Raw genomic sequence first — 9,668 nt, forward strand, 5'->3', positions numbered from 1 at the left:
TAATGCTTTGAGAGTTGTAGCCCACTATAAACTTATTATATGTCAATACTATGATAAGGGAGTTTAAAAAGGTAATATCATCTTTTAATCATAATTAAGAGCCATAGTATCCAAGAATAAGGAGGTGAGCTTTCAACTGAGAAGATACATATGACAGCTATTCTATTCTATTCTATTTTGTAAAAAACAATGTTTATTCTCCATCAGCATTTTCCCAATACCATTAAAGTATCTTTGGTAAAATTTAAGTCTACTCTGTGGTGGATTTATACCCATTCAGTGGCTTCAACAGTAGGAGCCACATATTAATCCTCAATAGCTAGCTGAGTATTCCAATCTTTTGAAAGGAATTGTTGAATAAAAACAGATGGTTCCTGTACTTCTTTAGACCAATGTATGAGTAGCAATAATGCAGGGACCGGTGTAGTCCATTCACCCTGAAACTCTTCCTTTGTTACTGTCTTCTCAGCTGTAGCCTGCTCTTCTTTTTCAAATTCCTCTGGATCTCCCAGGGTAGAACAAAGATAGCAGAATAAAGCCAGCAATGAAACCACTCTCCAGTTCAATGTAGACTGGAAAAACTTCATAAAGTTCAGTTTCATTGGGCTGAAAAGGGTGTGCAGTTTAGCTCAGAGAGATTCTGGGAAAGGTGACAAGAGTGTCTTAATCACAGCAAATCAATAAGACGTCATTCCTAGCTCAGTAGAGGAGCAAATCAGTGGAGCAGCTACCAGTCCCATCTCAGAAAGTAAACACTGGGAAACCAGGCTATTACCTGAAAAGAACAGGCAAAGCTACTCCCTATAAATACAAAGGAGCCAAGGCTCAGAGCTGCACAGAAAGCTTGGGAGAGCATCTCCTTTACCCCAGGAACAGAGCTCAACCATAAAAGTAAAAAAAGAAGAAATACTAAAAGAAAAGAAAAGAATATAAGCAAGAAACAGAAAAAAACATCTTGACCATAGAAAGGTGATAGGGAAAGCCAAAACATCAACTCAGATGAGGGCAAAATGTCCATAAAGCAAATCACAAAAATTTATGATTTTTATGATTATGATTATATGATTTATGATTATGAATTGGTCTCAAATCCAAAGAAGCTTCTTGGAAGTGCTCACAAAAGACGTCAAAAGGCAAATAAGAGAGGTAGAAGAAAAAATGAGAAAAGAAATGAGAGTTATGAATGAGAGAGTCAACAGTTTTGGAAAAGGAAACAAAAAAAAAATTGACTAAAGAAAACAATTCCTTAAAAACTGCAATTTGTCAGATGCAACAACAACAAAATCCGCTGAAGAAAACACCACTTTCAAAAGTAGAATTAACCAAATGGAAAAACAGATAAAAATGCTAACCGAAGAAAATCACGCATTAAATCTTAGAAAAAGGAAGCCAAGATGGTGGAGAGGACACATATTTTTTCAGAGCTCTTCCCACGACCCTCAGACTAATTAGTAAATCCAGCCCTTAATTAATTCTGGACTGATAGAACCCACAAATATTGGGAGTATAACAAATTTCCAGCAGAAGATTTTAACTATCTTTAACAGAATTTGTGAAATAGAAAATGAAAATAACTCCTGGAAAATCAGAATTTGTGAAATGGAAAAAAAAAAATCACAGAGCAAAACAACTCATCTAAAAATCTGATTGGTCAAATACAAAAAAGAACTAAAAAAGGTAAATGAAGAAATAATTCACTAAAAATCAGAACTGAACAAATAGAAATGAATGGCTCAATGAGACATCAGGAATCAGTCAAACAAAACCAAAAAAATGGGTAAAAAAAATAGAAAAAAAAAAGTAAAATATAAACTTGGGAAAACAACTGACCTGGGAAATAGATCTAGGAGAGACAATCTAAGAATTATTGAACTTCCTGAAAACTATGATGAAAAAAAGAATCTAAACATTATCTTACAAGAAATCAAAAAAGAGAACTGCTCCAATGTTTTAGAATAAAAGGTAAAATAGCTATTGAAAGAATTCACCTATGACCTCCTGAAAGAGACTCCAAAACAAAAACTCCAAGAAATATTGTGGCTAAATTTCAGAACTATCAGACCAAGGAAGAAATATTATAAACATCCAGAAAGAAACAATTCAAATACTATGGAGCCATAATAAGGATTACCCTAGACCTAGCAACTTACACCTTAAAGGATAGAAGGGCCTGGAATCTTGTATTCCAAAAGGCAAAGAAACTTGGAATGCAACCAAGAATAAACTATCCTTGCTAAACAGGGCATAGTATTTCAGGGAAGAAGATGGACATTCAACAAAACAGATGAATTCCATTTATTTCTGATGAAAAGACCAGAGCTGAACAAAACATTTGACCTCTAAATATAGAACTCAAGAGAAGCATAAAAAGGTAAAAAGAAAAGAATTCTTGAGAATTGTCTTGAGAAATGTATCTCTGTTATGAGTATATCTAGAGTGCATGTATAATTTGATTTTACTGTTTAATATTAAAAAAAAAAACTAGAGGTGGAAAGGGGATTGTACTGGAAAAAATGGAAAGTGGAGGTAAAATGAGGGAAATTACATCTCATGAAGAGGCAAAGAAAACATATAACTGAGGTAAAGAAGGAAGGGAGATTATTATTGTATTAATCTTAATCTCAGCAAATTTGGCTCAAAGAGAAAATATTAGACATATTTGGTTTCACTGAGAAACTTCGCTCATCTTATACAGAAGTTGCAGGGGGAAAGGAAAAGAAAAGGAAAGGCTAATAGAAGGGAAAAGAGAAATATGAGGGGAAAGATAAAAGAAAGGGGGGGAGGCTATAGAAGGGGAGAGCTCCTTGAGACAAGTGGAGCTCATAAGCAAAATACTGGGGAGGAAAAAACCGGGGAAAGGAAAGAGAAAAATATAATTTGGGATAAATAAGATAGTGGGAAATACAGAATTAGTAATCTTAATTGTGAATGTGAATGGGGTGAATTTTCCCATAAAATGCAAGTGGAGAGCATACTGAATTAAAACACAGAACCCTATAATATGTTGTTCATAAGAAACACATTTAAAGCAGAGGGGTACATACAGAGTAAAGGTAAACTGGAGAAGAATATATTATGCTTCAGGAGAAGTAATTAAAAAAAAAAACAGGGGTAGCCACCATGATCTCAGATCAAGCAAAAGAAAAAATAAATCTAATTAAAGAGATGAAGAAGGAAATTATATCTTGCTAAAGGGTACCATAGATAGTGCAGAAATATCAATACTAAACATATGCACCAAGTTGTATAGCATCTAAATTCATAAAGGAGAAGTTAAGAGAGATGTAAAACCAAATAAACAGCAAAACTACAATAATGGAGGATTTCAACCATGATCTCTCAGAACTACATAATTCTCACAAAATAAATAAGAAAGAAGTTAAAGAGGTAAATAGAATACTAGGAAAGTTAGATATGATAGATCTTTGGAGAAAATTGAATAGAGACAGAAAGGAGTATACTTTTTTCTCAGCAGTTCATGGAACCTGTAAAAAAAACTGATAATATATTAGGGCATAAAGACCTCAAAATCAAATGCAGAAAGACAGAAATAGTAAGTGCATGTTTTTCAGATTACAATGCAATAAAAGTTACATTCAACAAAAGGCCAGGGGAAAATAGACCAAAAATCAATTGGAAACTAAATAATCTAATCCTATAAAGAATGAATGGGTGAAACAACAAATCATACACAATCAATAATTTCATACAAAAGAATGATAATAATGAGACAACATACCAGAATTTGTGGGTTGCAGCCAAAGCAGTTAATAAGGGGAAATTTTATATTTCTAGATGAGTACTTCACAAAATAGAAAAAGAGAATATCAATGAGTTGGGATTATAACTAAAAAAGCTAGAAAAGGAGCAAATTAAAAACCCTCAATCAAATACTAAAATTGAAATTAAAAAAAAATAAAAGGATAGATTAATAAAATTGAAAGCAAAAAAACTACTGAATTAATAAATGCAACCAAGAATTGGTTTTATGAAAAAAACAACAAAATAGATAAACCTTTAGTTAATTTGATTAGAAAAAGGAAAGAGGAAAATCAAATTGTTAGTCTTAAAAATGAAACGAGGGAACTTTCCATTAAAGAAGAGAGGAGATTACAGCAATAATTAGGAGTTGCTTTGCCCACCTTTATGCCAGTACATCTGATAATCTAAGTGAAATGGAGTAATACCTACAAAAATACAGGTTGCCCAGATTAACAGAGAAGGAATTAAATTTCTTAAATAGTCCCATTTTAGAAAAAAGAAATAGAACAAACTATTAATCAACTCCTTAAGAAAAATCCCCAGAATTAGATGGATTTACATGTGAATCCTACCAAACATTTAAAGAACAATTAACTCCAATATTATATAAACTTTTATAAAATAGGAAATAAAGGATTCCTACCAAATTCCTTTTATGACATAGATATGATACTGATACCTAAACCAGATAGGATGAAAATAGAGAAAGGAAATTATAGACCAATCTCCCTAATGAATATTGATGCAAAAGTTTTAAACAAAATATTAGCTAAGAGATTACAGAAAATCATCCCCTCATATAATAAACCATGACTAAGTAGGATTTATACTAGAATGCTGGGCTGGTTGAATATTAGGAAAACTATTAGCATAATTGACTATATCAATAACCAAATTAACAAAAATCATATGATTATCTCAATAGATGCAGAAAAAAAAGCATTTGATAAAATCCAGCACCTATTCCTATTAAAAACACTAGAGAATATAAAAATAAATGGACTTTTCCTTAAAACAGTTAATAGCATCTATTTAAAGCCATCAGCAAGCATCATATGTAATGGGGATAAAGTGGAACCATCCTCAATAAGATCAGGGGTGAAACAAGATTGCCCACTATCACTATTACTATTCTATATTGTATTAGAAATGCTAACTTTGGCAATAAAAGAAGAAAAAGAGATTAAAAGATTTTGAGTAGATAATAAGGAAACTAAATTATCACTCTTTGCCGATGATATAATAGTATACTTAGAGAACTCTAGAGAATCAACTAAAAAACTATTAGAAATAATCCCCAACTTTAGCAAAGTTGCAGGATACAAAACAAATCCACATAAATCATCAGCATTTTTATACATCACTAAGCCAATAAAATAGATAATCCTTTGGTTAATTTGATTAGAAAAAGGAAACCAATAACCAAATTGATGGCATCAAAAATGAAAAAAGGTCAACTTACCACCAATGAAAAAGAAATGAAAATAATAATTAGAGGCTATTTTGCCCAACTGTATGGCAGTAAATCTCATAATCTAACTGAAATGAATGAACATTTTAAAAAATATAAATTTTCTAAATTGACGGAAGAGTAAATAACTTACTTAAATCTCTAGGTCAAATGGATTCACAAGTGAATTCTTACAAAAAAAAAAAAAAGAACAATTAATCCCAATGCTATGTAAACTATTTGGGAAAATAGGTAAAGGAGGAGTCCTACCAAATTCCTTTTGTGATAATCAATAATGGTACGTACTTTTGGTATTAATACTTTAACCAGGAAGAACCAAAGAGATTCAGCAATTTATCAGCAGGATAATACACTATGATCAAGTGGGATTATACCAGGAATACAGGGTTGGTTCAGTGTCAGAAAAACTATTACCATAATTGATTACATCAATAATGAAATCAAGAGAAATCATATGATAATCTCAATAGAGGTAGAAAAGGCTTTTGACAAAATACAACACCCATTCTTATGAAAACACTAGAAAACATAGAGATAAAAGGAGTTTTCCTTAGACTAATAAGCAGTATTTATCTAAAACCAATAGCAAGCATTTTTTATAATGAAGAGAAGCTGGACATATTCCCAATAAGATCAGGAGTGAAATAAGAATGCCCATTATCACCACTGTTATTCAATATTGTACTAGAAATTTTGATTTTAGCAATTAAAAAGACCACATAATTAAAGGAATTAGAATAGGAAATGAGGAAATTAAACGTATCACTTTTTGCAGATGATATTATGATGTAATTAGAGAATCCTAAAAAAGAAACCAAAAGCCTCCTGGAAACAATGCACAGCTTTTGCAAGTTGCAGGATATAAAATAAATCCATAGAAATCATGAGTATTTCTATATATTATTGACAAAACCCATCAGCAAGAGATGGAAAGAGAAATTCCATTTATAATTACTGTTGACAAATATTTAGGGATCTACCTGCCAAGACAAACCTAAGAACTATATGAATACAAACAAAACACTTCGCACATAAATAAAACTATATCTAAACAACTGGAAAAATAACATTTGTTCATGGGTAGACCAAGCTAATATAATAAAATGACAATTCTGCCTAAATTGGTCTACTTGTTCAGTTCTATACCAATCAAATTACCAAAAAACATTTTATAGAGCTAGAGAAAATAATAACAAAATTCATCTGGAAGAACAAAAGGACAAGAATATAAAGGGAATTAATGAAAAAAAATACAGTAATGGTGGCTTAATAATACAAACCTAAAACTATAAAGTACCAGTGATCAAAACCATTTGCTACTGGCTAAGAAATAGAGTGGTGGATCAATGGAATAGATTAGATACATGACATAATAATTGAGGCCTATATTAATCTATTTTTGATATTTGTTAAGTTATTTGATAAAGCCCCAATCCAGCTTCCGGAACAATTTACTATTTGACAAAATTGCTGGGAAAATTGGAAAATAATATGTCAGAAACTTGTCATAGACCTACATCTCACACCCATACCAAAGTAAGGTCAAAATGGATATATGAGTTGGGCATAAAGAATGATATCATAAACAAAATGAGAGAACAAGGCATAATTTGCCTATCAGTTTTGGAGAAGGTAAGAATTTTTGACCAAAATGTTTGTGGCAGCCCTTTTTGTAGTGGCTAGAAACTGGAAAATGAATGGATGTCTGTCAATTGGAGAATGGTTGGGTAAATTATGGTATATGAATGTTATGGAATATTATTGTTCATACAGAGAGGCTTGGAGAGACATCAACTGATGCTGAGTGAAGTGAGCAGAACTAGGAGATCATTATACACTTCACCAACAATACTATATGAGGATATATTCTGATGGAAGTGGATATCTTCAACAAAGAGAAATCTAATTCAGTTCCAATTGATGGACAGAATCAGTTACGCCCAGAAAAGGAACACTGGGAAATGAGTGTAAACTGTTTGCATTTTTGTTTTTCTTCCCAGGTTATTTTTACCTTCTGAATCCAATTCTTCCTGTGCAACAAGAAATTCAGTTCTGCACACATATATTGTATCTAGGATATACTATAACACATTTAACATGTCTGAGAATGCCTGCCATCTAAGGGAGGTGGTGGAGGGAAGGTAGGAAATTTCGAAATAGTAGTGAGTGCAAGGGATAATGTTGTAAAAAATTACCCATGCATATATACTGTCAAAAAAGTTATAATTATAAAATTAATTTAAAAATGTTTTTAAAAAAGAATATTTGACCAAAGAAGAACTAGAGAACATTATTAAAGGCAAAATGAACAATTTTGATTACCTTAAATTAAAAATATTTTATATAAATAAAACCATCAAAAACAAGATTTAAAAGGAGATACAAAGCTGGGAAAACATCTTACAGCAATGTTTCTGATATGTGTCTCATCTCTAAAATATATAATGAACTGTGTCAAATTTATAAGAACACAAGTCATTCCCCAATTAATAAATAGTCAAAGGTTATAAACAGACAATATTCAGATGAGGAAATTAAAGTCCTCTAGAGTTATATGAAAAAATCAATCTCTTCTGGGTTTCCTGTAGAAGTAAAGATCAGTCATAACTTTCATGGGTGTTCAGGAGAGATGGTACCATGCATACATACGCCTTCACAGGTCAACATCCACCACATCAAACCTGAGTGAGTCCTTTGTTAGTTATATGGAAAGGCAATGTCCACATAGTGAAGTGGAGAATCTATTTTGCACAATGCAATGGTTGGAATGTTAACATAATGCTTCAATGAGTATCAGTGACCACCAAGAGGCAAGACTTCCTGAAAGCTGCCTGGATCTGGTTAATAAAGGTGCTCAGTGTAAAGCACTTTGTTATTTTGACTGAGCTGGACTATCCTGGGACTATTCTGAATAGGGAAGAGTAGTTATCTACAATTACAATAAGAGCTTGAAGTGACATTGACTATGATCTTTCTTATTACTAAAGTAAATCATTAATTATTTATGTTATTGATTTGTTACAAAACATTTGTTAACAAATTTTGTCCTTAGTATCCAGCAATAGGTGTGGCCCCAGAGTTAGCATCAAATTTTAGAACAGTTGACAGGCCAGTATTCCTGGATGAAAAGGTGACATTAGTGTCAATTGAATTTTCTTTTTTTTTTTCTTTTCTTGTTTTTAATTAAAGCTTTTTATTCTCAAAACATATGCATGGGTAATTTTCAACATCCACCCTTGCAAAACTTTGTTTTCCAAAATTTTTCCTCCCTTCCTCCCACATCCTGCCCCAGAGAGCAAGTGATCCTATAAATTAAATTTGTACAATTCTTCTATATATATTTTCACAATTATTGTGCTACCCAAGAAATATCAGATCAAAAAGAAAAAAAATGAGAAAGATAACAAAATGCAAGCAAACAACAAAAAGGTCAAAATTCCATATCGTGGTCCACATTCAGTCCCCATAGTGTTCTCTCTGGGTGTAAATGGTTCTCTTCATCATAAGATCATTGGAACTTGCCTACATCATCTAATTGTTGAGAAGAGGCATGTCCATCAGAATTGATCATTGTATAATCTTGTTGGTGCTATGTACAATGATCTCCTGGAAATGCTCACTTCACTTAGCATCAGTTCATTTAAGTCTCTCCAAGCCTCGCTGAAATCATCCTGTAGATTGTTTCTTATAGAATGATAATATTCCATAACATTCATGTGCCATAACTTATTCAACCATTTCCCAACTAATGGGCATCCACTCAGTTTCCAGTTTCTCACCATTACAAAAAGGGCTGTCAGAAACATTTTTGCACAAGTGGGTCTCTTTCCCTCCTCTATTATCTCTTTGAGATACAAACTCAGCAGAAACAGTAGATTTTCAATGGCAAAAATGGCATGAGTCATAAGCAGAAGTTTCTCCCATGTACACTTCAAATTAATGCTATAGATATCATCACTCTTTTCTAGATATACTCTTCCATTTGGAAGTACACATTGGTGCCACACAAACAGGTTCCTGCAGTAAGAAATTTGAGGATATCTTCCTGCTTCATTTGTAACCTTTTGGACTCCATACATTGTGAAAGTTTCCCTTTAAGATTACGAATAAAACAAGGACATATGAAACCTTCCTCTGGGCAGCACAATAATTGACTATAATAGCTATTTTAAAGGACTTAAAAAGCTTTCATGTGGAAAATGACTTAGATTTTTTGCTAATTGGCCTAAATGGACAGTCAGAGCAATAGATGGATATAACAAGAAATTGCTGGTCTCAAAGTTAAAAAAGTAAGGAAGGGGGAAAAATTTTCTTAACAATTAAAACTAACCAACAAAAGAATGTGTCATATTAAGTAGGGATGCAGTAGCTTCTTCCTTGCTGAAGATCTTCATGAAATGACTGGTGACCACTTATTTGTCAGATATCTTTTAGA

The 9,668-nt window shown here is 32.3% G+C and overlaps 1 pseudogene; it reads right to left on the reverse strand.

The window, feature by feature from the left end:
* Positions 1-305: 305 nt before the first annotated feature.
* On the reverse strand, positions 306-9,308 carry LOC141540578 (small ribosomal subunit protein uS2-like; annotated as a pseudogene).
* Positions 9,309-9,668: the final 360 nt, after the last annotated feature.

Source organism: Sminthopsis crassicaudata, chromosome 4, assembly GCF_048593235.1.
Source record: "Sminthopsis crassicaudata isolate SCR6 chromosome 4, ASM4859323v1, whole genome shotgun sequence".
In the NCBI taxonomy this organism is placed as follows: Eukaryota; Metazoa; Chordata; class Mammalia; order Dasyuromorphia; family Dasyuridae; genus Sminthopsis; species Sminthopsis crassicaudata.